This window comes from Triturus cristatus, chromosome 11 (assembly GCF_964204655.1).
Source record: "Triturus cristatus chromosome 11, aTriCri1.1, whole genome shotgun sequence".
In the NCBI taxonomy this organism is placed as follows: Eukaryota; Metazoa; Chordata; class Amphibia; order Caudata; family Salamandridae; genus Triturus; species Triturus cristatus.
The window spans coordinates 1,050,125,720-1,050,152,373 of NC_140594.1; the positions used below are offsets into that span (position 1 = coordinate 1,050,125,720).

Consider the following 26,654-nt stretch of genomic DNA (forward strand, 5'->3'; position numbering starts at 1 on the left):
TTTCAGAGGACTTCCCTGGAAGTAAAACTGTGTTTTAATCACTTAACTAGCTCAAGGTGGTGTGAAGAACTAACTCCGAGTTTTGTGCCATCCAGAAGGTCTACTGGTACAACGGTTGGGGCTCTGTCTAATAACTGACCCCTCACAAAACACTGGTTGGAGCTCAAACAAGATGAGTGATCTTTGGATACAGAGATCCAGACTCTTGATCAATGGACACCCTGTCTTGAGGGCAGAATACAAATATCTCAGTTTCATGAAATTCCTCTAAAACAGAGTTGTGGAGGATGACATTTGACTGAGAATGTGCCACAAAGTCAGTATCGAGGGAATCAGTCTTTGCTTCCGGTTAGACTCTTCCGGCCCCGGTGTAACCGTGCTGTACATCCCGTTCTGTATTCAATTTAAAGATACAGCTTTTTCCCATTTCATAAGACTTCATTCTTCCATGTGGCAATAGTGTGGTTGGGCAGCCAGGCGAGATTACGGTATATCCTGCTTTTGAATACTTTTGAAGGCCGAACGCCGCAGGAATCGTGGACCGAGGGGAAAACTACAGCTCCCAGACTGCCCGGTACGTTTTGCGTCACTCTTGCGCCCGGAGGCGCATAAATTCTCGCCAGGCGCTGCGTTTCAAACACGCTTTACTCTTTCAGAATGGGTCTACGTGAATTGTGAGCTCCGGCTAAAACATTGTCTTTTTATTCTCCAGTTCGTTGACATGAGGGCTGAAGAAAGCGAACCGGGCGCCGCCGTTCTTCACGGTTGCAGGTAACATTACATGAAAAACAACTTGGAATCTGTGTGGTAACAAACCTCACATGGGTTGTCGAGGTATCCGTGGACGTGTGAAGAGTTTTACTGTTGCACGTGGGCCTCGTCTCACGCACACAATGTCCCGTGGCTGGCCGCGCTCTAGCCGCCCTCCTGGGGGTGGGGGCGAAGCCTGGTGGCCATATTACACCTTGATCATCGTTGCTTTAAAATGTGAGTGCAGATTGGACTCATGAGTCAGGATTGTCCCTTTCCAGTTTGGCTCTTTTTTTCCCTCGAGATTTTTATTGGTGTAAAGTTCTTCGTACTTTGCAGCCAATTCTTAAGGGGCAGAGCAAGGACCGCTCTCCACAGTGGATTACACGGTTGTAATCCATCACTATATTGTGGCCGACACCTAGAAACGCAATTAAATGTAAAGTGGGTCTTGCTGATCTACTCCAGATGTCTCGTGTCACTTTTAACTCTACGTGTAGCTTGCTGGTGTGTTGATGAGTTTGTACTCGCTTGTACTGTTTATAGCGGTCACATGTTTTCCATGTTTGTGTTTTCTGAAGGGGGTGTCGCAGGGTAACTTGTATGGAGCATGGAACAGCCTATCGACATGCGCGGTCTATGGTAAGTTATGCTTTTTTCGCTTTCTGAGCTGGTTTATTCGACTTAGCCGCAGTGTCTGGAAACTTTAAGACGGTCCGTTTTATTGAATCTGAGCCCGCTTGCTGAACTTCTAAACGCTAAAAAAAAAATGCTGCTTTTGAATGCAGCTTTTAATTGCTGTATGGAAACCTGGTTCTCCTATTATGCGGCGACTCCAGAAATGCTGCGTTCCGCCAGGAGGGTTAAGTGAAATGATGGCATTAACATCTTTCGGGACTGCAGCCAGATGATGATGATAAAAACCTTACACTGATCACTTAAAACTGACTTGTGTTGCTCGTGTCTCTTAAAACACAGATTTAATAAACGTTTTTTTTGTCTCCTACAGGGGTTGACTTTCGGTCGAAGTGGGACACTAGATCAGTGAAGGCTGAAAATTCAGGTAATTTCTAGCTCTTTATTGTGGGGTGAGCGGATTGCCGACCCTAACGCAAAACTTGTCCACTGACGCCAAAACCTGGCCTGTGACCCGGGGCAGTGAAGGGTGGTAACACGCGTGTGGACGCAGGGCAAAGTGAAATGATGGCTTAAACATCTTTCGGGACAGACAACCAAATGGTGATAAAACTTAACTCTGATCACTTTGCACCACACCCCGTCCAGGTAACCAAAAACAGATTGTGCATGTCGTAATTATGATTGGTTAAGTCGGTCTTTCTAGGGCATTTCACGTGAGCAATGCATACTGAGTGAATATGTTGGTGTCGACGGCAGTGGCTTTCCTAGTCTGTATTTTCTGAGCACACCCTCAGTCTGCACACTGAATACTTCAGCGAAGTAATTAGCTGTACTGTCGTAATTTCCCCTTGAAAACAAACAGTGGTGGGGGCAGTGTTTAGCGTCTCTATGTAGCTCTTTCACCTAGAATAGATATTTGATGAATTGAGGCCTGTCCCAGGATTGGCATGTTTTTCATGTAAACTGTGTAGCAGCACAATTTATAATTTGCTTTTTGGCGCCTCGGCATATCCTTTAAACGAGCCTCGTGTTTATGGTAATTTGGCGGTAGTGACTAAATAACGGGCCGTCTCCACGCCTGAGTAGCTTTCATACTTCTCAATAACTTCTACTTGGGGAGAAGTTTCTTGTTTGGAGGGAATGTGTCTAATCGTGGAGGTATCTGCACTAAGTAATACTCGTGGGTAATTTCCCCGTTGCTAGTATTGGGCGTTAATCATTCAAAAGGTATCGCACCTCTGCAGCCTCACTTGAACGACTTTTTTCCTAGATACTTCCTCTGCTGCTACTTCCTTTAGCAGAACGAAATTCACGTTGATTGTTGGTTTTGCACTAATCCCTTTTTTTTTTTTTTTTTTTTTTTTTACAGCATTCCGATGTCCGAAGGATGCGCAGTTCTAGAGGGAGACTTTCTTCACAGCACAATTGCGGGTAAATATCACCACCTCGGACCTCCCCTAAAAGACTGGATTTCTGTAACGTTCCTTAAACTTTGCAGACTCTCTAGGGGGTATATTAAAGGCCTCACTCCACGATGACTACACAGTTGTAGTTCATCACTACTTTGTGGCCAACAGAGATCATTTTAATTGATTAAAACTATCGTGCTTGCTTACATCACTGCTATGACTTGCGCTCAGTTTCCGCACGGTGGAAGCATTTGGTTCTAGGCAGTGCGCTGTAGTTTAGACATGCGGTGTCTCCTTTGTGCACACCCATCGTTTTCATTGGTTACTTTTATTTGCTCGTCGTACCATCTTGCCTTTCTATGGTCCTTCTAGACTTTGCACCCCCTTTTGGTGTTTGGTTCTCTCCCACGGAGCCTGCCCGTTACATGTTAGTGGATCAGACAAACCATAAATGTTTCTTTTCTGGATTGTCACTGCGACCGCCCCCCTGCTCCATTGCTCTCCCTCACCCCATGTTACATCAGCACTGCCTCAAATCTTTTCATGTGATTATGACCGGATTCCCCATCAAATCATGGTGACTACAGTATCCCCGCGTAATACTTTATCGCCATAAATATATCCAAGAGGCCCACACGCACGTTAAAGCGAAACTAACCCCTCGGCATGTACAAATCTTCGATGCTACAAACCTTCTGAGATCCTATAAATATCACCTTAACAGTCCACATGTCGAGCTTGTGCCCTTGGTTGCTACGTGGTGGTGAAGATGGAATGTTTTTTCCTTTCTGCGCGTCCTGTGACCCAACCTGGATACCCCGTGAGTTTGCTCTCGTGGCTCTGTCCTAGCAGGGTGTGGAGCATGGAATTGATACGTTTAACTCCACGTAGCTTTCTGCAGTCTTGCCTCATTTTGTCTTTTTAAATCAATGTTTTTTTTTTCTCCATAGGTGTTGTCTGAGCCTAATCTGGTAAGTGGCACTTACCACATCACATTTGTGTCGTGCCTTAAGCAAGTTTTGCAGCATTTATCGTTGCGCATACAAGAAGCGATTCTTTGAGCTAGGAATGACTTTCGCTGGCTTTATGTAGCCTTTCTATGAGGAAAGGCCTTTAAATTAGTCTCACAGTACTTGGAAAAAAATTCTGCTTTGAAATCTACAAAATGCGGTTTCTTTTTTAGTTGGGCATAGATTTTGGTAGTTGGTGTTTATTACCACCAGGTACCTGGATTGTCGGTATATCACCAGCATACACCTGTTTGAGTAAAAGACCCTAACATGCATGTAATGCACAGTGCCAGATAGATTTACCTTGTACCGAAGCAGAATATTAGATTTGAAACTCCGCTTGCACTGAAGTTGGAACAAGTTTGGGTTGGCTGTGGCTTGCTGGCTGTGATTAGTTCATTTGGATTGTAATGTTGAATTTTAATGGTGACCCAACAGGGATACCTGGGGGAGGTTGCTCTCCCTTGGCTTTGTCCTAGTGGCATATGGGAGCCTAGGCCCACTGGCCCATGACGTACAGTCCCATTCCACGCTGTTGGAGAACAAGCTTTGCTTGCAGTCTTCGGGTTGTTGAGCTTCATCCTGTATATTCCTACGACTTCTCAGTCATCGGACCATGACTGAGGAGACACACCATGCAGGGCACACAATGCATCATGTGGCTGTGTGCAAGCGAGGGTGGATGTGTAATATAGCCCTGCTGCTGGGGGCAATATTGTTTGTGAATCTTTTGCCTGTATTAATAGTTCTCCTTTTCTTCTTTAGCTCAACTATCTTCACGCTTCTGGGTAAGTGGCAGGCCCCAAAGTCCTAGTGTAAATACTTTACAGCTTAAACCTACTGTCTTTCGTGCTTCCGAATGTTGTTGTAACTTGGATTTCAACTAAAGGTGTGGTGCTGCGTAGGCTACAAGTGCTGGTGTTTCTAGTCAGAAGGGTTACTGTATACTGAATAAACGCGCCTTTAGGTTCTGTAGTCAAGTGAGCTGGGATACGAAAATTGTTAGGTTAAGTTTTAAGGTATGGCTCATTTTTGGCAATGAGGTTGGTTTTTGGTGGGGGTGTAATGCTTCACGCCATTTGTGACCCAACGGGGATACCTGGGGGAGGTTGCTCTCCCTCGGCTCTGTCCTAGTGGCATATGGGAGCGTAGGCTTTCGGGCCCATGACGTACAGTCCTGTTCCACGCCGTTGGAGAGCCAGCTTTGTTCGCAGCCGTTGGGTTGCAGAGCTGCGTCCTGTATATTTCTATGACTTCTCAGAGTCCTTTGTCCATGACTGAGGAGACAAACCATGCAGGATACACCTCCACTGTTGCATACGTGGTGAGGCTACGTAAGCCTGTGTGTACTTGGTCATTGCAGAAGGGATACTTGAGTGACCTATGGCTCAGGGTGTTGGTGCTTGGAAACATCTACTTTGTCAGCATGGCTGCTTCAAACCATGCATATTGCTTCATATATCTCATAGATCAACAGCAAGAGAGGGAGGGAAGCTACTGGAGCCACTCTTAATCCCCCTGGATTATATGAATCAAAACCACAAAAGAGTGAATCCTGGATTCAGAATGAACTAGCTTAAGGAAAGTGCTCACTGTGTTTTTAAAAGAACCCTCACTCACCAACCTAGTTGGTGACATGCTTCATCATTGGGTTCCCACCGGAAAGGCAGAGTGCCTCTCTGGTGTGCTACGACGCCTGAACTACAGCCGAGCTGGTTTTTTTGGGGGGGAGACAGTGCAAGAAGTGATGGTAATGTGAGAAGTGAAATTTAAAAAGGGGTCCCAATTTTATCCAAAAAGACGATTTTAATCATGGAAAACCGACACAGTTAAAAGAAAGTGTCGGATGCGTCAAAACTAGTTATAATAGACAAGTTGCATCCTGAATTAAGTGAAAGGAGGTCAACATGTTTCTGCTTCTATAGGAGTGAACAAAGCATTCATCAGGACCTGGGTGGACTACCACGGCGGTGTACGCACGCTAAGGCGTACCCTAACCTGTGGAGTCTAGGACCGTTTGGACTTGCGGTTCTAAGTGGCAATCAGGACTTCTGAAAGCTATAAATTCTGTTGAAACAAAGAAAAAAATAGTCGACCTAATAATTCACAACACAAATAATGGTCATAGTGCATGTCTCGATAGTTGGTGTGTATTCCAGAAGGTCGCATGCATAACATATTGTGCTCTCAAAATAACAGTGGCACAATTGTGCTAGCGTACAGTGTCACTGAGTAGAAATATGTCAGCATCATACACTCATTAGTATATGCAGAAGGAATGTGTTGAAATAACTCAAAGGCAATCGTAATGGGATCAATTCTGAATTTGTAACAAAACGATTGACAAATGCAGTCAGCAAGAACTCAGTAAAATAGACTGAGTTAAAAAAAGTGAAGGCAGACTTGGCGTAAAAACAAGGAAAAATGCAAGGCTTGTATATTAAACACACATTTTGCAGAGAAACGCTACTTGGGGGCTAACGTGAAGTAATAGTAAACCTCACATCATGTGTCCTGGTGGGGGGGCGAGACTTGTAGGCACACACTGTATATATGTGGGAAAAGAAAATGGGAAATAATTAGGGCGAGGTAATAGCCACTAAAAATGTAGTTGTGAAAAGAGGGGGCACTTACTTCGTCAGTCTGCCGCCCGCCCGGTACCTTGTCTAAACCCTCCCGAGGACTCTGATATTGACGAGCCTCCCCCGGGAGAGGTATCGTATAGGAAGTAAACCGGTACTGGATGGGAGTGTTCGTAGGCGCGTTGACGAGGTGACGAAGAGCCGCTGCTGAGGCACTAGAAAGATAACTTCTCTGTCAGCGCGCGGAACAACATTACAGAAGCCTTAACAGTGTAGTAACGTAAGACCGCTATGGTGCAAGTGCGATCAAAATTGAAGGAAACCCCATATCTATTTTAAACAACCCTGTTGTATGCCTGTTAGTTGTTGGAGGCAATTTGATTGTGACTACATAAGTACAAATAAACACAATACACGATGGGCGTGCAATGTCGCGTACGTGTCTCCATGGTTGCGAATGACGTAGAGCCGCTGCTAAGGCACTAGAAAGCTAACTTTTCTATCAGCACGAGGAACAACATTGCAAAAGGCCTTATCAGCGTAGTAACACGCCTACGAACACTCCCATCCAGTACCGGTCTACTTCCTATATGATACCTCTCCCGGGGGATGCTCGTCAATATCCGAGTCCTCGGGAGGGTTTAGACAAGGTACCGGGCAGGCGGCAGACTTTGACGAAGTAAGTGCCCCCTCTTTTCACTCCTACAATTTTAGTGGCTATTACCCCGCCCTAATTATTTCCCATTTTCTTTTCCCCCATATATATATATATATATATATATATATAACAGTGTGTGCCTACAAGTCTCGCCCCCCAACCAGGACTCATGATGTGAGGTTTACTATTACTTCACGTAAGCCCCTAAGTAGCGTTTCTCTGCAAAAATGTGTGTTTAATATATGATAAGCCTTGCCTTTTTCCTTGCTTTTACGCCAAGTCTGCCTTCACTTTTTTAACTCAGTCTATTTTACTGAGTTCTTGCTGACGGCATTTGTCAGTCGTTTTTTTACAAATTCGGAATTGATCCCATTACGATTACCTTTGAGTTATTTCAACACATTCCTTCTGCATATACTTATACGAGTATGATGCTGACATATTTCTACTCAGTGACACTGCGGATCACTGTACGCTAGCACAATTGTACCACTGTTATTTTGAGAGCACAATATATGGTATGCATGCGACCTTTTGGAATACACACCAGCTATCGAGACATGCACTATGACCATTATTTGTGTTGTGAATTATTATGTTCGACTACTTCTTTTTCTTTGTTTCAACAGAATTTAAAGCTTTCAGAAGTCCTGATTGCCACTTAGAACCGTAAGTCCAAACGGTCCTAGACTCCACAGGTTAGGGTACGCCTTAGCGTGCGTACACCGCCGTGGTAGTCCACCCAGGTCCTGACGAATGCTTTGTTCACTCCTATAGAAGCAGAAACATGTTGACCTCCTTTCACTTAATTCAGGATGCAACTTGTCTATTATAACTAGTTTTGACGCATCCAACACTTTCTTTTAACTGTCGGTTTTCCATGATTAAAATCGTCTTTTTGGATAAAATTGGGACCCCTTTTTAAATTTCACTTCTCACATTACCATCACTTCTTGCACTGTCTCCCCCCCAAAAAAACCAGCTCGGCTGTAGTTCAGGCGTCGTAGCACACCGGAGAGGCACTCGGCCTTTCCGGTGGGAACCCAATGATGAAGCATGTCACCAACTAGGTTGGTGAGTGAGGGTTCTTTTAAAACACAGTGAGCACTTTCCTTAAGCAAGTTCATTCTGAATCCAGGATTCACTCTTTAGTTGTCTTGATTCATATATCTCATGACACTTGCCATGTGGTTAACATTGTTCTCCAGTTGACAGTCAATGTTTTAGTATTAAGGGCACAGCTAGACTGCTCAGCATCAGATGGAAATAACTTGTGATTGTAGTTGTGTATAGTAATACATTTGAGTCCTAACTTATTCAATTTGCATTTCTGTAGGTGGGAAGCTGCTTTGACTGGCCACAACGCTCTTCAGTCTTGAATATGGGCGAAGAGATGGTGTGTAACTCACTGGATTTTAATGGTTTTTATTGCCACTTTCTGCATAGCATGCTTGCAACTTGAAGTGTTTTAAAGTTTTACCTTAAGTTCCCCTAAGAAGTGAAAATGGGTTCTACTGCTTCCTATGCTGCATGTTCAATAGTTTAGGTTTTAGACCTTTTTAAAAAAAACAAAGGGGGCATGGGGCGGGTTCAATGTGGACTCAGCCTCCTGCCTTGCGTCGATAACATAAGGAAGTCAACTTGCTATTAAACTCGCTGTAGATCATCATTCGGGAACTTTTTTCTTAAAATAACTCTACCACCAAAGTGGCCCAAGATGGCATGCTTCATCTGGTTCTTCCCATCCTGCTGCGGGAATGGACTTACTGAGTGATCTCCTGGTCTACATATTTCTAGCCTCACCCCTAAAACATTGTCTGGACCAGAACAAATGATCCCTTGTACCACTCATAACAGGATCTTATTGGTCTATTTATGCTAAAACTATGATTAAGTACTAATTCAATGCACATACAAAACCTAATTGGTATGTTCTTTGAAATAAGACATTACTGTTTATTTCCTTAAAGCCCCATGAGCGCTGCACAGGAAGGAAGAGGTGCTTATAGTAAGTTATTAAAGCTGCACCCTTGCCTTGCAAAATTGCCTTACCTGTGGCTCCGTAACCAATTTTGCAAGGCATTGTATGTGCATGGATTTAGTATTAGGGGTGAGGCTTAAAACATGTAGACCGGGAGATAATCACCCATCGTGATGTTCTCCATTCTGCCCCCCCCCCCTTCTTAACAGCACCAGCTACAGGATTTAATAAAACCCTCCACGTAGCCAAGCACTATTTAATGATCCGAATGGCCCTCTTTCTTCTATCTTAGTCAACACCCTACAAAATGCTCCCACATCTTCGTGGCACACCCTGTCCCGCAGCGGGCGGGAAGAAACTTTTTTCACAGCACCTTGGCCTACAGAATTCAATAATTCTGTTCACAAATGGACCTGATAAAATGAGGTTGGTTCTGATGTTTGCAAAAGAACGGTTGGTAAGTGTAGTCAGCCCAAGTTGTCCATGAAGGGTAGATTCCATGCAGCCTAAACTAGGTGATAGGCCCTCAGTCCTCCTGCTACGTTCTGATTGTCACCATTTGGCCTACTTTGTAAAATGGCTGCCTCCAAACCATCTCTGCTCCCTCAAATTGATGCTTGTTCACACAAGAACCACATTTAGGCTCCTGTGATGTATCTACATTGCTTAATTAAAGGCTCGTATGCACATGCAGGACATTTGATGCACTGCAACAACCAGTATCACGTTCCCCTTTTGCATGGACACATGCCTGTGATCAGTAACACCGCGTAGGAGGCGTGGTGCCTGTTGTACCATTCGGACACTAATGTACATTATTTAGCAGTCTGAAGTACGACTATTCCTCTAATCTACTCAGTACACAACCATTCAAAAGCTCAAATGGATTGTTAGACTAAGCATGTTTGCACTTTACATGTGGCTGCATGCTCCCCTGCTAGATCCTACCATGAGGTGCACCAGAGGTTCATTACGCCCAGAAGTGCTTTTTGGCACCAGGAGACTTAACTTCCAAATTCCCACCAGTTTGACCAATCCTCAATATTTTGATTTGTTGGTCTGTATGCAGACTTGTAAACCTTCTCAAGAGTGAGCCACAAACCGTTTGGGTTGGGCTGGAACAATTCTTATGGTGAACATTTAGAGGACGCCAGGCTTGCCAGAAGCATCCTGTAAATCTTTATAAATCAATACCTGGAAAGCCAGTGTCGTTTTGTTTAGTATCATATTCACAGATTCTTAAAACATCACCTTGATCTTCCAATGTGGAATTGAGCCCAGTTATCCACAGTAACCTGAAAACTAATGTGGGATATGAAAAATGTCCACTTTGCATCAGAAGTCTCTTCTGGTGAGATTATTCGATTTTCCGAAACTTCTCAGACTGGGTACAAGGTTGTGTAGTGTATTCAGAAATTCACTTTGCGCGCTTGGGAAGCTGCACCCTATTGTGCAGACATGGCATATGCACCTGTGCCTCAGCCTCCTTCTGGAACCATGTTGTGCATGCTCCTGTCTTCAAGACCTGGTGCTTCATTTCCTTGCAACTTTTGGACACATCTCAGGGAAGCAGGGCATAGGTGCTGTTTGCTAGCTTAAGTGTCTCCCACATAAAATCACTCTGCTACAACACACATCAATGCACCCAATGCCACAATTTCACTCAAACCACATGGTTCCACACCTCTATTTGAGAACAAATCGCATTCAGTACATCACAACACCATACATCCAATCCACAACACATAATAACATGCCATACTCCACAGCACAAAATGGCACTCCACATAATTCCAGGCCACTCAATCCCACATACCTACTACCCACAATTCTGTGCCACACTTCCACAACTAACGATTTCAACCCACCTAATTCCACTCGCATCCACTCCATAGCTGGGTTAAAGACATCGCCACTCAATGCCAATAGCTCTAATTCTTGCGGAATTGAGACCTATTGACTTTGCTAACCCTTGTCCTTGTAGTTTTTTTTTTTACTTGGTCGTCCACTTTGTTCCCAATTACGCCCTGTATCTTCGCCATGTTTCCAAATGTTGAAGTCCCCGACAGTGGTCATGTGCCAACCGTTAAGTACTTGTGTTATCTGGATAGTCTATTGATGGTTATTTACTTTAATACGATAAAAGTGGCGGTGAGCAACTTGCGGGAGCTTATGTCACATCTTGCAAGCCTATAGAAAATGTATCCATTGCTCTGGTATCCGGGTTCTTAATCCTGTTGAATGCCAAAGGGATAACTGTTGTAGGTAACTCTAGGAGGTTGTATTTCTATTCCATATTTAACTTGCCAAGTATCTGCTCTCTGGATCTCTACCGAGCAGCTTTGAATTGAATGACCCATGCAGGATAAGTTACAGCCCAGCTTGACGTGCTGTGTTGTCGTTCCCCCTGCACAAAGCAATTGATTCCTACTATCCCTGCCTGTTCTGATGCAACGGCAGGCAGGGACGCTTGGTCTCAAACAATTGTTGCTTGCATGTTGGCACACTTGTACTAGTTTCTGTTCATTGCACTGCAAAACGTGGGTTGTTTGTATCTACGTCTGAACAGGGCACTAAAAACCTAACTTGCTTTAAGGCACATTATGTGCATAGTTTGTGGGGTGGCAGGGGAGGGTTGTCATGAAATACCATTTGTGTATTGGTTGTGTTCTGCAAGCATGTTTAGGTAGTGCATGCTTGCAGAATGCCCTGCCATTGCAACTTGGAATGTTTATTTTGTCACCACTTGGATTGGTAAATTTGTTCCGTAGTCTTGTGTGGCAGTTGCTTGGGACAGTGGGTGAACTAATTGGCCTGTCTAGCTCGCCTATTAACACAACTTAAAATTCTCTTTTGTAATCTGGACAGGCCAATGACTTTAATTTTAGGAGATGGGTGGAAACCTTAGCCATCTTGGCAAAAATTACTGCAAGTTAATTATGCAGTCACTTGTGATTGAATCTACGTTTTTAAAAGAGCATTGACTGACTTTAAATCGCATAATAGGGAAGCTAGGTCTTGTCTACCAGGTAATAAGTCGTTGCAGCTTGTGTAAAACATCCACTCACGCTAGGCCCTTCCTCCTCTGTATGAGAGGTCAATCAACACTAATGCTTCAGACTATGTGGATAGCTCGTGGCTTATTGGTAGCTAACTTTTGTTTCTTCTCCCAGGGACCTGAAGTGAAGATGTGAATACTGAAGTTTTGAGCCAATGTGTACGCATTTCCAGGTAGCTAATTTAAATATTTGGACAGGGCCCATGTGTTCGTGACCAATGTTCGGCTGATTGCAATGTTACTCGGTTCTCTAATATTTTTATGGCTCAGATTTATAAAATGGGATAAGGGGTTGGGGGGTGTATTTGTATCTACTCTAATGCCTGGCTTTGTTAGGGATGGGTGAAGATGGAAGCGGCACTTCTGAAGTAAAAACGATTGTGTATTTAAAGCCCAGGAGCGCACCTGTTGTTTCTCAAGGGTAGTCTGTTTTTGTACAGCCTGGTAGCTTATACCTGGTATTGTCATTATTTGTGCAGTTCCGCAGCCAATCCAGATTTACCAACTCCTGTTTGGCAGTGGGAGGCATGTGATTGCATTTTTAAATATGTATTGGCTTCTTCCTGTTCAAGCACCGTGCTAAAATTACCAAGCAGGTTGACTCCTGGTTTATTAATGATGCTAGCAGGGTAGACACAGGAAGGAGAGTAAAAGCACGAGCTGAGGTGACTTGGGCGGACCTCTTTCTTAATGTCCAGTGTCCAAGTCTAAAAGGTGGTGCAACACACTTTATGCACTTTTGTAATCTGTGTACCATGAACGTGTTCCTGTTTGGTAATTGTCTTGTGTTCTTCTAGGACGGGCAGTGTTTTGGACGTTCGCAGACTTCTTTGGTAAGAATGGCCGTAGCTTCCTTCACTTACTACTTGCGGAATATCCCAGTGCCTTTGTTCGCTTTCCTTTGTCCATGTCCTTTCACTTCTGCATTGCATTAATTTACTATCGTCATTGCTCCCATTTGGGGTGCAGGATAAGTTACAATGTAGCTCCAAGTGCTGCGTTGTCGTTCCCCCTGCAAACATTAAATTGATTCATACTATCCCTGTCTGTTCTGTCTCCACGGCAGACGGGGACGCTTGGTCTCGTACATGGCAACGACTTTCAATACTGAGCCCACAACTTTGAAACCGACTGTACACAAGTTTATTTTACTTTAATAGTGCATGATTTTAAAATGACCGCAAATGTGACTACTAGTTTTTGTACAGTATAGCCAAATGCTCCAATATGGGTTTGTCCTGAGTAAATGTGAGTGTATTAAACACGCATGGGCCACAACTCCTTCACCAACACTTGCTTTTCCCTTGCTTTTAGCAGCCGGTCTTTAGTCTGCAATGTGGCTTAAACTGTTTTTTTTTTTTTTGTTTTTTTTGTAGAGTTTTGGCTTGGGTGTCCATCGACTGGAAGCACACTTGATGCATAAGATCTGCTTGCCCCCACTGGAGATGTCATCACGGGTTTCTGCATTGCTGTAGCTAGGTTGGGAAGCTTTCAGAATTTAAGTCTATGGCAGTCAGTACCACAGTAGGCAGATTGCACTAGTGTTGAAGTCTCGGCTGACCAGACATTCTAAGTTGTACTTGGCAGAACCAACTGCTACATAGGCTAATTGATTTGACGAACTTGTTTTGGCCATTTCTCTCGACCAAAGGTGGCATTCATTGGTATGTAGTTCCACATGTACCATTTCAAAATGTACCAATCTGTAAATGTCAAACATTGTGACTGGCTCAATTTAAATGTTCAATAAACCATTTTCAAGAAGATTTGGGTGAAGTTTAATATCTTGTAGTGTTTGCATGGTTTCTCTCGTAGGTATTGTGGAAGTCAAGCTATCGCAGCCTTTCTTCCGAGTTTTACCATCCCAATGACTCGTTTCCACAGACTGGATACAAAAATCACACTATCGATGGTCTTTACAGTATAACCTGCCTTTGAAGCAAAATCTATAAGCAAGCAAAAATAATGCAAGGCTATTGCAGTTTTAGAGGATTTCACGCTTGATCACGGAGATTGTAATGCTGTATTTTCGTGCATGTAAATAGTGAACGTGATAAAAGGAGCCTGAAGGCAACTGAGTAGGTGCCAGGGTATTCTTCGTCTTTAATAATGTGAAGCAAGTAACGCCAAGAGGAGCTGCGTTCATCACTTGTGCCAACATTAGCTTTACTAACAGATTGACTCCAGGTGTACATGAGATTATATTGTAGTGAAGTTTGAAAAGTGTAGGGAATACTAATTCTAGTAGAAACCCCTACCGGGAAATCAATATGTAACCAGGTGTGAATGTGCACATTGCTCTGCATTGGGAACAGAGCAGTAACTTGCTGTGGTTCAGTTTGAATCTTCTGCTCAATTGTAAAGGGGGCAGCGCATAAATATAAAGTGGTACTAGAGGAAGTTTTAGCCTTTTTTCTTCAAGTAAGGGTTTTACAAGTCCTTTCACTTCATACAGAAAGCCTTTTGTCTTTGTAGGACATTTATATGGAATGCCAAGGGCTTCTGTTCTATAAGGGTATTTGGCAATTTATGCAATAATCTGAAGCTACTGCGCAGCATCATGCCCTTTGGACGGGGAGAAGCTAAAAAAACACCCTAATTTTGTACCATATCTTGAACGACGCGCTGGGTTTGTTCCCTGCAGAAATCTGAACATTATGATCAAATTGTTACCTCTGCCTGTGGATTTTGTCTTCTATCTGTTCAGACATCCTTCTCCCTTAATCCATCCACCCATCTCAGTCCATTATCTTTACTTCATCCATTTTGCCATCATTTCATCCATCCCTGCACCCATAATTCCACATCTCATTCCTTTGTTTTTATGCTCTTGTTTCCACCCACTCTAAAGCTCCATTACATTCTCTCGCAGTCAAGGTGCAAACCCTTCCTCGCTTTTCCGGTTGCTCAGTTTCCTTTGAAGATTCATCTCGTGCAGGACTATCTTTAATGAATTGACCTACGGGTCCTTACCATTGCTTTAGAGGAGAACTTGGATAGAGCAGTTTTGGATATTACGTATCATAGATTCATTTTACACGTTGAAGGCAGTCTGTTTCTGCAGTGACTGCGCACTCTAAAGAGTGGCCCCACTACCTAACAAGCATTTACAATGCAATGGTCTCTGCATTGTTAAAGTTAGAGCTATTAGCATTGCTCATGACATTATTTTTGTTTGATTTTGTTTTTAAAACATTTAAAGAAACTGCATTGTTATTTACAATGTCAATAGCTTAATCACGCTCAAACGCGAGACCTATTGCATTTGCACCCACACAGAGCCACACAGAAAGCCACCCACACACAGCCACCCACAGAGCCACTCACATAGAGCAACCCACACACAAATAGAGCCACCCACAGAGCTACCTACAGGACTTTTGCATACTTATGGTGACACTCAACAATGTTAAGGGATCCACCATCATCCAGAGGTCTGTCCCAGCGAGCGCACGGTTAGCAGTCGGTCATTTAAGTATGGAAATAGAGGAACTTCCAAACTCCAAAGATTGGCAACAACCACTGCCATCACTCTTGTGAACACTCAACAGGTGAAGGTAAGGCCCAAGGACAGCAAGGCAAACAAAGTGTTTCTGGCTCATAATATAGAGAAAGCTTCTATGAAGACTTTATTTAAAAACCTTGAGGGGCTACGATGTGCTTTGCACTGCTTATGAAAAGTACTGCACAACTTTCAACTCAAAAATGTGGCTAAAGCAAGAAGGGTACTATGTAGATGCATTGCTGGATATTTTCTGTCGGTATTTGCACTACTTTGCAAGTTGCATGTCTTTCAAAGGCCTTTAGTGCTAAGAACACAGTTTTCAGTGAGTGTAACAGCTTCTTCCTGTATCCTACACCCTCTGATTAATAGAAATTCTCCAAATGTGCACGCCCTCCCTAGAGTGATACACCTGTTGCAATGGTTACTGTGGAGACTGGGTGTTTGAAGTTTCTTCTCTTCATCATGTGGCATACTATTCACTGTTCCAGGTCTCGCTACCTTTTTTGTGACGACCACTAGGAATATCACAGTTTCGCGACACTTTCGACCTCTTATTTAGGAGTGATTCCTTTATGAATCTTGCATATTATGTCGTTAAAGTGTAATTCTTCAGTTAATACTGCACTAGTATTTGCTCCTTGAAAAAGAACCGCGGCTAACAGGCATCTGCCAGACCAACAACAAGAGAATCTGTTGGTTTCCTTGAAGGAGAAGAACGCATTTTCAGCTTTTCTTTACATTCGGACCATCAAACTACCCGTCTTCCTCTGTTCAGCCTTGCACAGTTGATCATTAAATTATTCATTGCTCTGGCGAGAGTGGATTATGCCGCTGTGCTGATTTAGGAATACAATCGTAAATTGGGGGAAAACGAAGACTAGGATGCATAGGTTATACAGGGTGTCATTGCATATGGGAATGCCAGAATTCTTCTTTTTATAAAATATACTTCACATACTAATGTGTGGCCTGGAAGTGTTCCATATCTATTATGTCCGTTACTATCAATGAATATCCTATGACGCAGAACGTTACCAGTGGACAGATTATGATGCAAGATATAACCGAATGTTGTACAAAATGCGTGTAGAAATGATTTGCGTAACCGCTAGTAATCACAAACCAGGGAAGAAAAATCAAACTGTTAAGAAAAAAACGCAGGTAGTAGAAATCGCGATCCATCCGAAAGGTCAAGGCAGGCTAAAGCCGTTCGAGTTGCGAAAGTTCTGCACTCCAGTGGCTCCAAAAACACTGCTCATCGTGCTCCACAGGGGGAACAAGTTGGCTCGTGTGTTTAGAGTGGAACCGGAAGTGTCACATTGAAGGAAATGTGACAAATCGCTGCGATCTGGGAAGAAGAGAGGATTATGCGCCGTTCAAATTTTCAGGGCTGTGGGTTAGTTCAATCAAGAAGCCACCAGGGTGCGCTGCAGGATTTCCTTCTACGTTTTCAGGCGTTCAAGCCAAAAGGTGAGCACTAGTAGAGAAGCATGCATGCTTCTTGGGGCCCCTAGCATTTCGCGATTTTTGCAACTATTGATCTGTGGCACTGGTTTTATATTCAATAATCTGCAGGTGTAAACCAGAAGAATATTTAGAGGACGAACGGATCAAAATTGACTGAAGTAAAAAGCTTTGCGCGTGACTCGATGAAACGTTGTCATACTTACTGTCACTTTTGGATAGATGGACTCGCACGCTTAACAGATCATAAGTAAACCTTTGGTTTAGAGAGTATTCATGCCCACGCCTGACTGATGAGGAAGTGCATTAGTTGCAGCATAAAGACAATCCTAACTAATGTAAAAGTAATTCAAGCAGGGTGGGGAGAATGCTTCTTTGGCATAAGGAGGTTTCGGTGACGACTGAAGCAAATGTATGGTGCACGACACTCGTTAACGTAGCAGACGTTTCGAACTAGCAATCCGAATACAACAAAGCTGACATTTGACTTCTCTAAACCTTGCGCCAGGAAACGCCGAGATCAGCCTTGCATCAAGGAAGAGGCGACTCCACATCCTGCGCCGACCGCGCACAAAATGGACGAATCTTCCGACGCAAAAAAAACACGCCCACCACGTGTAAAAGGGGCGGAAAGAGGTGGGGCTTAAACGCCAAAAGTGAAAACTCCCCCCCCCCCCCCCCCCCCCGAATCGGAAAAAGACGGGGCTTGTTTGGAGAGACAAAGCTCTTCTCCAATGGCTGACCAGCATTTAAGAGGCCAGCCAATGGAGAAGAGGGAAGAAGAGGGGCGGGTTCAAGCCCCACTTCTGAAATCATTCAATCTCACGAGCGAGACTGCGCAAGCGCAGCCTTCGCTAGCTGAGATCTAAAAACGGTTCCTTAAACCAACAATGTATCAAAAGAGATCTCTTGAAGGAATCCACAATTGAACAGATCACACTAAACCATTTCAGTCCTAAACTACTAGCCTTGGACCCAAAAGGCAATTAAGTAAAATCTCTTTAATGAAGCATATGATTAAAAAACAATTGTACACTTAACATTTATTTAGTTAATTGTACACTTAAAATGTATTTAGTTAAAAACAATCTGCCACAGCATGAGAAATAATTGCACATTGAGCTTTGGTACTGCATCGAGACTAGCCTCCGGTTTCTTCAGCTGTTGTGTCCCTGTGCTGCAAATAGGTCCGCCAACTGACCCTTGCCTATGGAGAGGACTTCTCTACAGGCAGGCAGAGTCCATCCTGGTGTAGCCTCTTTGCCAGTTCTTTGCAGCAAGGCAGTCCTGGTTTAGTCCCTCTTGCAGTCCATCGAGATTTGAGTTCTGGGTGCCAGGAGTTGCTCTTATGCCCAGAGCATGGACTGCCATTTAAAGGGTGTTGGCAAATGAGGCAGGATCTGTGAGGCCTACACAAATAACATGACTACATTTGTCCTTCACTGGGAACCAAACAACCCATTGTAGTGCTTGACTCTCAGAGGGTAGTGTTGCAGGGCAGTCTAATGCTTACCCAAGGGAGGTGGTGTGGGCTAGTAATAGCCATTTACAAGTAAGCAGAAATAACCCTAAATTGATTGTCCAGTACGTACTCTGCTTTGCTTTATAAAAGGAAGAGTACATCTATTAAACACACTACTCAATACTATTAAACAAATATACATATGCTGTTGGAATTATTTTGTGGTGTTGCATAACATACCCACCCCTCCCGCAAGGGGGGTTGGGTCTAGTACAACCACTCATGTATGCACATCTTGCCCCAATGCAGTAGGTTGACCATAACCTGGGGTGGGGCCTTGGCACCACCCACTTTATCTCCAGCATTTCAAATGGGCACGCCTGCCATTGTACACATAACCATGACTGAGCATCTCATACTGACCATACAGTATACACACCTCTAGATCTTAAGGGCTAACAGTCTGGGTGGTTCTACACCTAACGCAGCAGCAAGAATACATGTTTAAGCATCACTTACAATGACAGTACTGATCATGGCTGAGTTATAATGCATTTTAATAAAAGCCCCTAAAAGGCATCAGTTATAAACACAGGATTAAGCATATACAGCCTGACACCCTAGCAGGAATGTCCAGCAACATAACCCCACTTTGCTTTTGACTTCACATACACGTGTGACTTAGTCCTTCAACAGAAATAACATTTAATAATGCACTTCTTGTACAATTACACGTTTGTCTCCAGGGGATGCCCTTCTTACCAAACGCACCCCGAGCTGAAGGACAGATGTTCCAGCCGCAGGTTGCTATTGGCAGATGGCTGAGTCCCTGATGGGTTTTTCCATTGAGTTCTCAGACTTGTGGGTGGGGGACTTTCCTCATGCTGGGGGGGACTTACTCTTGCAGCTCTCCTTGCATCCCCTTAGTTGTGACTCCTGTCCTCCTGGGGCTACCACGCACCGAGAACCAGCAGTTTTCACTTGCAGGCCAGTCTGGGCATGCAAGACATTATGAGTCGAGGTGCTCCTGCCCTGTGCATATGAGAGCAGCGGCTCCCCCGCTGCTCTGGTGAGAGCCGTGCTGCCACTTCTGGCGGCCTCTTGCTGCATCGGCTCGTCAGTGGGGCCCCTGTCCCAACTGCACCCCGTTCCTGGCATGTGAAGCTGACAGCAGCTCAGGGAGCCCACCCCCAGCTGCTTCTGCTGGCTCTCCATCTGCCCTGCACCCTCATGCGGGCATACCCCAAGACTTCCACTGGTCCAATGAGGCCTCGGGAGTGCTCTTCTGGGACCTGATCCACCCCCGTAGCATATTTGAGATCGGCAGTGGAGCCCCACACGCTTCGTCATTGGTCCAATTGGAGGTCAAAGGTCGTCTACCTTCAGGGGGGCATATTGACCCCAGGCGGTCGATTTTTCACTGTTTGGGCTTCTTGCTCTGGATGAGCCACCCTCGTCATCTGGAGTACTTTCCTTCATCCTCCTGGCCTCCAAGAGGGTAACCTCTGCAGGGAGCTGTCTTGACTGCCTCCCTGCGCAATCCTTTCACCTGGTTCTCCTGGGCCTCTCTTCTCCTTGCATCGAGGCCCAGGCTTCTGCTCACTTGTCCCGGACTCACCTTCTGGCGCAATTCAAGGTCCGGGGATTCTTCCTTCCAACTGCCCATGGTGCCAGGCTCCAGCACCAGTCTTCCTCAGCAGATCACACCCCCAGAGAGCTCCTCTTCCTGTGCAAGACCTCTGGGATTGTTCAAAATGGTGTGCAGTGGTCTCCTGCCAGATCGTCTCTTAAAAGCCCCCCTTTACTGTCTTCTACCCAGAGCTTGGTGCCTGGCAGCTGCTTATGGATAACCTGCAGCTCCACCCACCTTCTCTCCTTGGAGAGGAGGCCTTATCCCTTGGAATGCTTGCAGTGAAGGGCTAGGCTTTTGATGCTACAGCTTGGGGTAGTTAGGTCATTAATCCAGCCTGGCAGGGCCGCACCCAGCCAGGCTCTGGTTATTAGATGAGTCAGGAATGCTATTTCTGGATGACCCATAAGCAGTACAGAAATTGCTTTGGACTCTGCAGAATACTTCCCACTCACCCAACTTACAGTGAATGTTGGTGCGTGTCTGGATTTGTCGGCCCTAGATAAGTGAAAGTACCCCATGTGGTCCCCATCTTCATAGGAAAATAATGGAGTGTTCCTTCAGTGGAAGCAGTAAAGCACACTGACTTTCCCTTACATGTGTCTTCCCATAGTATAAAACCTATTCCATGTCACCACCCAACACTGCATAATTCCTGCCACATCATTCTATCTGTACCTGCTCCTTGGCTGCGCACCCCAGGAATCTCCCCTGCACAGCCCCTACACTTGTGCACACGCATGTGCACACGTCTGCATGTAACCAGCCCGGTGCCCCTTACTCCAGCTGCAGTGCAGCGGCCTGCTCTCACCAGTGGGACACCAGTAAAATCCACATGCAGTCTTTCATCCTCACTCACTGTGGGTGAGTCCCAACTTATGAGGCTCTCCCACAGTAAAATCTCGAACAATTAGGTGTTCAAAAAGTGAAAAATCCGGGCGGCTAAGATGGTCAGAACCACCTTCTAATACTGGGCTACTTATGGCCACTTTCTGGGTAACGTTTTGCAAGGTACTATAACTGTTTTCCATGGTATAAAGTGTGCTCACAACATCCCTATCCTTCATTCAGAAAGTAGTGTGGTCACCCCTACGGTACAACAGTTTGCACCCGAACGATAAAACGAAGAGCAACAGACAAACTAAATATCACTTCCAAGACCACGAGAGAACACCTTGTGTTCAGGAGGGAGCCCATGTTGTATATGAACTGCACTTGAGGAACTGTAACACACTTCCTGAAGGATATCAAAAACATTTTTTAAATTTTTATTATAAAATACTGTTTTACAAATTAGTTTTTTCATTTAATGTTATTTGCACTGTTGAAACAGATTATTTTCACTTGGTTTTACGTGGGTGGTAGATCGTAATGAGGTAAGTAATTTGTACGTGGGTTGCACCAGTATTCATTTATTTACATAAGGCGTTCACCATCAAGCGGAGGGATTGGATGTTATCTCTCTAAGGTTCACAGACCAAATCGGACTGGGTCATGGGCAGGGCCACACCTTCATGAGAGATTAAAAACGATGGCTTACACGTGTGAGAATCTTGATGGAAAGGTGAAGAGGCACGCAACGATGGTGGCCGAATGGAGCGTAGAGGAGGCGATTGGATTGCCAGCTACAACTTTAAAGTTACTGTTGAAGAGGTTTATGTTACTGGGCATTTATTACATATTTTAGCACCAGGTATTTGGTAGGGATTGTGGAATTTGTTGGTGGTTTTTGCAGGACTGGGTTCACTATGGATTTTTTTAGTGTATAGATTGGCAAGGGGGTTGTTTTACCACATATTTTTGAATGCTTGGCTTTCACAGCACGTAATTTAGGTTGGGTATTTGTTTTGCAGGGGGAACCATCACCATGATTGTTCACGTAAACTTTACTTGGGGACCCGTTAGAGGTAAACCTCAGGGGATACTGCTCTCTGTACAGCATGTTTCATACTGGTGACATGGGTGATTCCTATTGAGTAGACTATGTGCTTTTTAGGTCTCGCCTGATCCAGCGCATGCGCTGCTCTGGCGAGATTTAGTGTGTGGGCTTTAAAAAGCCGACCACAGCTTTTTGTCTGGCATAGAGCGTGCGGTTACGCACATAATGACTAGCAGAGGTGCCATCTGGCTTTCCCCTCTCGTCATGGTGCGCGCACATCGCACACCACTCGCCAGCCTGCTTTCACGCGCGTGCGCCCCCGGGCCACCCACCTCTCCTCTTCCGCCCTCTTTCTGCCTCCTGAACGCCCTCTCTCCTCCTCTTCCCGCCCACTCCATTTTCAGCCGGTCTCTCTGCCCCTTCACCACCCACTAGCGTCCTCTTAGCAACCTACTCATCTGGCTTTCCTCACAGCCGGCGAGCGATCGCGATCACTTTCACGGCCGCGCGGCCAGTGCTTGTTTATTTGAGCTACTGGATTTCCTTGCAGCAGTGATCTCGCGGTCTAAGGCATTGTGGGGACGTTGGCCAATTGTCGTGATTTAGACTGACCCTCATCCGCTTTCTTCATGCTCCAGTTTGTGTATCTTTTGTCTGTGTTCATTTCATCTCCGTGCCCATTCTGTCTGATTAGTATGATTCGGTCTCTCTCACCTACTTTGCTGTGAGCTCTCTGCTTCTGTGTGTTGCCTCTGCTCCATCAGTCTATTATCTCATGTAGTTTCTGTCTGAGCTCCTTTTGTCTCGCAATGCTGCTTCTCTCATTCTAAGTCATTTTATTTATTCTGTACCCTTTCTGTCATTCTGTTCACTCTCTGCTTTTTACGTAGTCAGCCTTAATTTCTTACGTTTCTGTTTCTTCAGTCTCGCAATGCCCATCCAGTGGTCTCTTTTCAGTCATTTGCTTTCCTGCTCTTCTCTCTGCCCTCTTTTTTTCACTATGGCCCTTCTTTTTCTCAGCACCCGTCTTTGTCACTGTGCCCTTCTTTATGTCTGTCCCGTCTCACGTTTTATACCCCTTCTGTTTCTCATTCTTTTCTTTTGTTCTGTGCCTCTTCCTTCACCTTGTCCTTCTTTCTCCATTTGCCCTTTTCTGTCCGTGCCCATTTTTTCTCTTCTGAAGAGGCACTGGATGAAGGAGCACTGAGAGGAAGGAGCGGAGACAAAATGCCCTACGTTCTCTGTGCCCCGTCTTTTAAAATGTGCCTCTTTCTCTCTTTTCCCCCTCTTTCACTCAAAGCACCTTCAAAAGTGGCACTGAGAAAAAGGGTAATGAGAGAAAGAAGGGGCAAAGATAGAACAAGCATTTGCAATGCAATAGGTCTCGCAGTTACGCAAGTTTAAGCTATTGGCATTGTAAATGACAATGCCTTTTATTTGTTTTTAAAACGAAAACAAAAATAAAAAGCTTTATTTGCAGTATCAATAGCTCAAACTCGTAAATGCGAGACCTATTGCATTGCAAATGCTTGTTATTGCAGTTACCCCTGACGAAGGGCTTGAGAGCTCGAAATGCATTGGGTGGAGCAATATGAGGATCTTCAAGATGAACTGTTAATTCTTTTGTGTCGCTGACCAGGCCCAGATGGGCATGCAGATGGCATTTGTAAAAATGTGAAAAGAATGTGGAATTACGCTGCCTTCGAAGTGAGTGTAAAAAAAAAAATGGATGAAGTTTTCAATAACAAACATTTGGGCTAAAGGTGGAGTACAAGACAAATATTTGGTTATTGTGAGGAAAGTGATTATTGCATCAGGCAGTGTGACTGATTGGCGTGTGAGGTACGTGCCATTTGTACCATTAATCATACATCCGTGACAGTTGAGACAAATCACGGCTTCAGTCTGCATGCCATTACACAACTAGAGACTGAAGACTAGCTCAAGGAGAAGTGCATTCGATCACCTTTTTCATTGTACCCCTACTTACAAGTCGCATGTAGATAGTTTGTTTTCATAGCTCCCACATTGGTAGCAGTGGTCTTACGAAACCTGGCTGCAGAGGGTACCAACAGCTGCACTGTGGAAGCTCCGATACTGTACTTGAACACTCGCCAAGGTTTTCAGAGCCAGCGAGGAGTAACGGCAGCGACAAGCCTGGGCATCACTACTTGCTTGGTAGAAATATTTGGAAGGACTCATACGGGGTTGTCCAAATCGTGACATTTTGCACGAGGAAGTGAGGTTTTGGCTTCCTTCTTTCAAACCCAATGAAAGATTACAATAAGTGGTGTTGTTATCCCTCTATCCACACAGTAGGTATGTGCCCAGATTTTGGCAATCAGTGCGAAGCTGAAGTCAATGCACTCGCGTTCTATTAAGAAGGGTTAAATGGGTGCCTACTCGCCTACCTGGCGCCGAACCCAGGGCGTTGCGTACTGGCACGAAGAGTGCCAAGTGATACCTGGTGGTTCAGATCGCAGTTTTACCCAAGGGATCGGAGTAGGAGTCACATGACAGAGGGTTATTCAATGCTGCACCTTGTACGAGATGCATGCGGGGGGGGAAGGGGGTCTTTGGTGAGCTTGTGTTGGTATTGACTCGCACAAGGTGGACAGTATGCGCATACCGGGACCTGTAGTGTTCCTTGTTTCGAGTATAAACCAAACGTGACCCTGCCTGTAAAAGAAAGCCCGCACGGAGAATTCTGGGACCTTGAGTTTTGCCTGTTCCCATAAAACGTATGAATCAGCCACTACCTGTGTGCAGAACTTTGGTGGCTGTAAAACACGCATGTTCAATGTAAACCCATGCGTTTCACAGTGGGGGAATTCGCCCACTCCATGGACTGGAGTCAGATGGCGTCCCGCGGGTATGGAGCCATGAGGAATAGGTGTGAAGAGACCCGATGGCTCCATATCAGCAGAACCGTCTCCAGTGCAGTGTTCTCATCCAACAACAAACTGCGCCATGGGAATTGTAGTCCTCGCTCACTTCCAATGGACTGACTTTCTAGACTGTTTTCTAGGTAGCGTCGCTCGATAACAGATGACGGAAGATTAACAATTCCCAAACGGGAATATTTTAAGAAATAGATCCCGTCTCTCGAAGGAGCAGCAGGGTAGGGCGGCCTACGGTGCGTAGTAAGGACACTTGGAGGGCGTTGTGTTCAGGCGGAGCTGCGCGTGCCACCTTAAACGCCGTTCCATTTTAACTGCTCCTCGTTTGTAAGAATAATTAACCATCTTGCATGCTAAACAAGCACACCACCGCCTTTCTCCGAGGCGAAGCAGAAATGCCTCGGAGAAACGCAGCGGTGGTTTCAGATTCGGGGGCGTGTTTCTTTTTCTCTCCTCTTGCCATTGGCTGGAGGAGAGAAAAACACGCCTAAAAAAGGGCGTGGCTAAAAAGTGGAAAGAAGAGCACGGAACACGCCCCCGAATCTGAAAAAGACGGAGCCTATTTGGAGGGACGGCTCTCTCCTCCAATGACTGGCCTCCGTTTAGGAAGCCAGCCAATGGAGGAGAGCCAAAAAGAGAGGCGGGCTAAAGAGCCACTATCAGAAACATAAGATCTCCAGACTTCCAGTTCTGCCTTCGGCAGACCGGATGGTCCCTCGACCTAAAAAGCAGGTTAACCTCGGCCCTAGATGGTTCGATAAGGAATGTTCCAGGGCGCATAGGAACTTGAAGCAGGCACTTAATACAGTCCCAAGGGATAGAGCTATGATTGTTGATTGTAGGAGCCGATATAAAAAGGCGATTAAGTCGCGGAAAATCTCCCTACAATCCCAGGCCTGGGAGTCACTAAGAGAGGCTGCGGAGCGCCACGATCTGAACAGCTTCTGGAGGGTAATAAATGACCCGTGTTTTCAAGCTCCAAACAAACCACAAGTGGCGTCTTATATTTTGCCAGAAGCATGGGTTGCGCCTTTCACAAGCCTTTATAACCGGGGCACTCAAGAGATGCAGAATATCCAAGATATAGGACCCTCGGTAGGTGACTGGATACCTTTTACGGTGGCTGAAGTAAAGTTAGGAATTGATGGCCTGGTACTGAGAAAGGCGCCAGGGCCCGATGGGATTCCCCCTGATTTATTCAAAAGTCAAGCAGATCTCTGGGCCCCTATATTGACCAGGCTCCCTGCAGCCAGGGAGGTGGGTATGCCAAGATCTTGGTCCACGGCCGCTATTGTTCCAATTTTTAAAAAGGGAAATAGAAATGACCCACAATGTTATCGCCCAATATCCCTTATAGATGTCACGGCGAAAGTCATGGGGAGAGTCATTTTAAATCGCTTATTGGACTGGGCCGAGGAACATAATATTATTACTGATGTCCAGTATGGGTTCCGAAATGGGCGCTCAACCACAGACCAGTGCCTTAATCTTTATCATTTGGCCGCCAAATACACTCTGGCTAGGGAAGGCACCGTGTATATGGCATTTATGGACCTCTCAGCAGCTTTTGACTGTGTCAATAGAAAAAAGTTGTGGGAAATCCTGGGAACTATGGGTGTCGACCCAGGATTGATTCAAGTCCTGCAAATGCTAAATTGCAATACAACGGCACGGGTAAGATTCACTGATGATGGTGACCTCACAGAAGATTTCCGGTGCCGGTGTGG

At 45.1% G+C, this 26,654-nt stretch overlaps 1 long non-coding RNA gene and 7 other non-coding genes across 8 annotated transcripts; all 8 read left to right on the top strand.

The window, feature by feature from the left end:
- The first annotated feature begins 633 nt into the window (after window positions 1-633).
- Window positions 634-13,853, top strand: LOC146785942 (uncharacterized). The gene is made up of 10 exons (XR_014970830.1): window positions 634-771; window positions 1,332-1,392; window positions 1,760-1,813; window positions 2,759-2,820; window positions 3,749-3,769; window positions 4,574-4,596; window positions 8,385-8,444; window positions 12,203-12,260; window positions 12,885-12,920; window positions 13,464-13,853. It is a non-coding gene; the product is annotated as an uncharacterized LOC146785942 (long non-coding RNA).
- On the top strand, window positions 1,616-1,690 carry LOC146785943 (small nucleolar RNA SNORD2). Its single transcript, XR_014971478.1, has one exon. It is a non-coding gene; the product is annotated as a small nucleolar RNA SNORD2 (small nucleolar RNA).
- On the top strand, window positions 1,944-2,015 carry LOC146785944 (small nucleolar RNA SNORD2). The gene has a single exon (XR_014971476.1). It is a non-coding gene; the product is annotated as a small nucleolar RNA SNORD2 (small nucleolar RNA).
- LOC146785945 (small nucleolar RNA SNORA73 family) lies at window positions 4,240-4,458 on the top strand. The gene has a single exon (XR_014971293.1). It is a non-coding gene; the product is annotated as a small nucleolar RNA SNORA73 family (small nucleolar RNA).
- LOC146785946 (small nucleolar RNA SNORA73 family) lies at window positions 4,895-5,115 on the top strand. The gene has a single exon (XR_014971292.1). It is a non-coding gene; the product is annotated as a small nucleolar RNA SNORA73 family (small nucleolar RNA).
- Window positions 11,388-11,513, top strand: LOC146785947 (small nucleolar RNA SNORA63). The gene has a single exon (XR_014971284.1). It is a non-coding gene; the product is annotated as a small nucleolar RNA SNORA63 (small nucleolar RNA).
- Window positions 12,645-12,815, top strand: LOC146785948 (small nucleolar RNA SNORA81). The gene has a single exon (XR_014971298.1). It is a non-coding gene; the product is annotated as a small nucleolar RNA SNORA81 (small nucleolar RNA).
- On the top strand, window positions 13,051-13,177 carry LOC146785949 (small nucleolar RNA SNORA63). Its single transcript, XR_014971281.1, has one exon. It is a non-coding gene; the product is annotated as a small nucleolar RNA SNORA63 (small nucleolar RNA).
- Window positions 13,854-26,654: the final 12,801 nt, after the last annotated feature.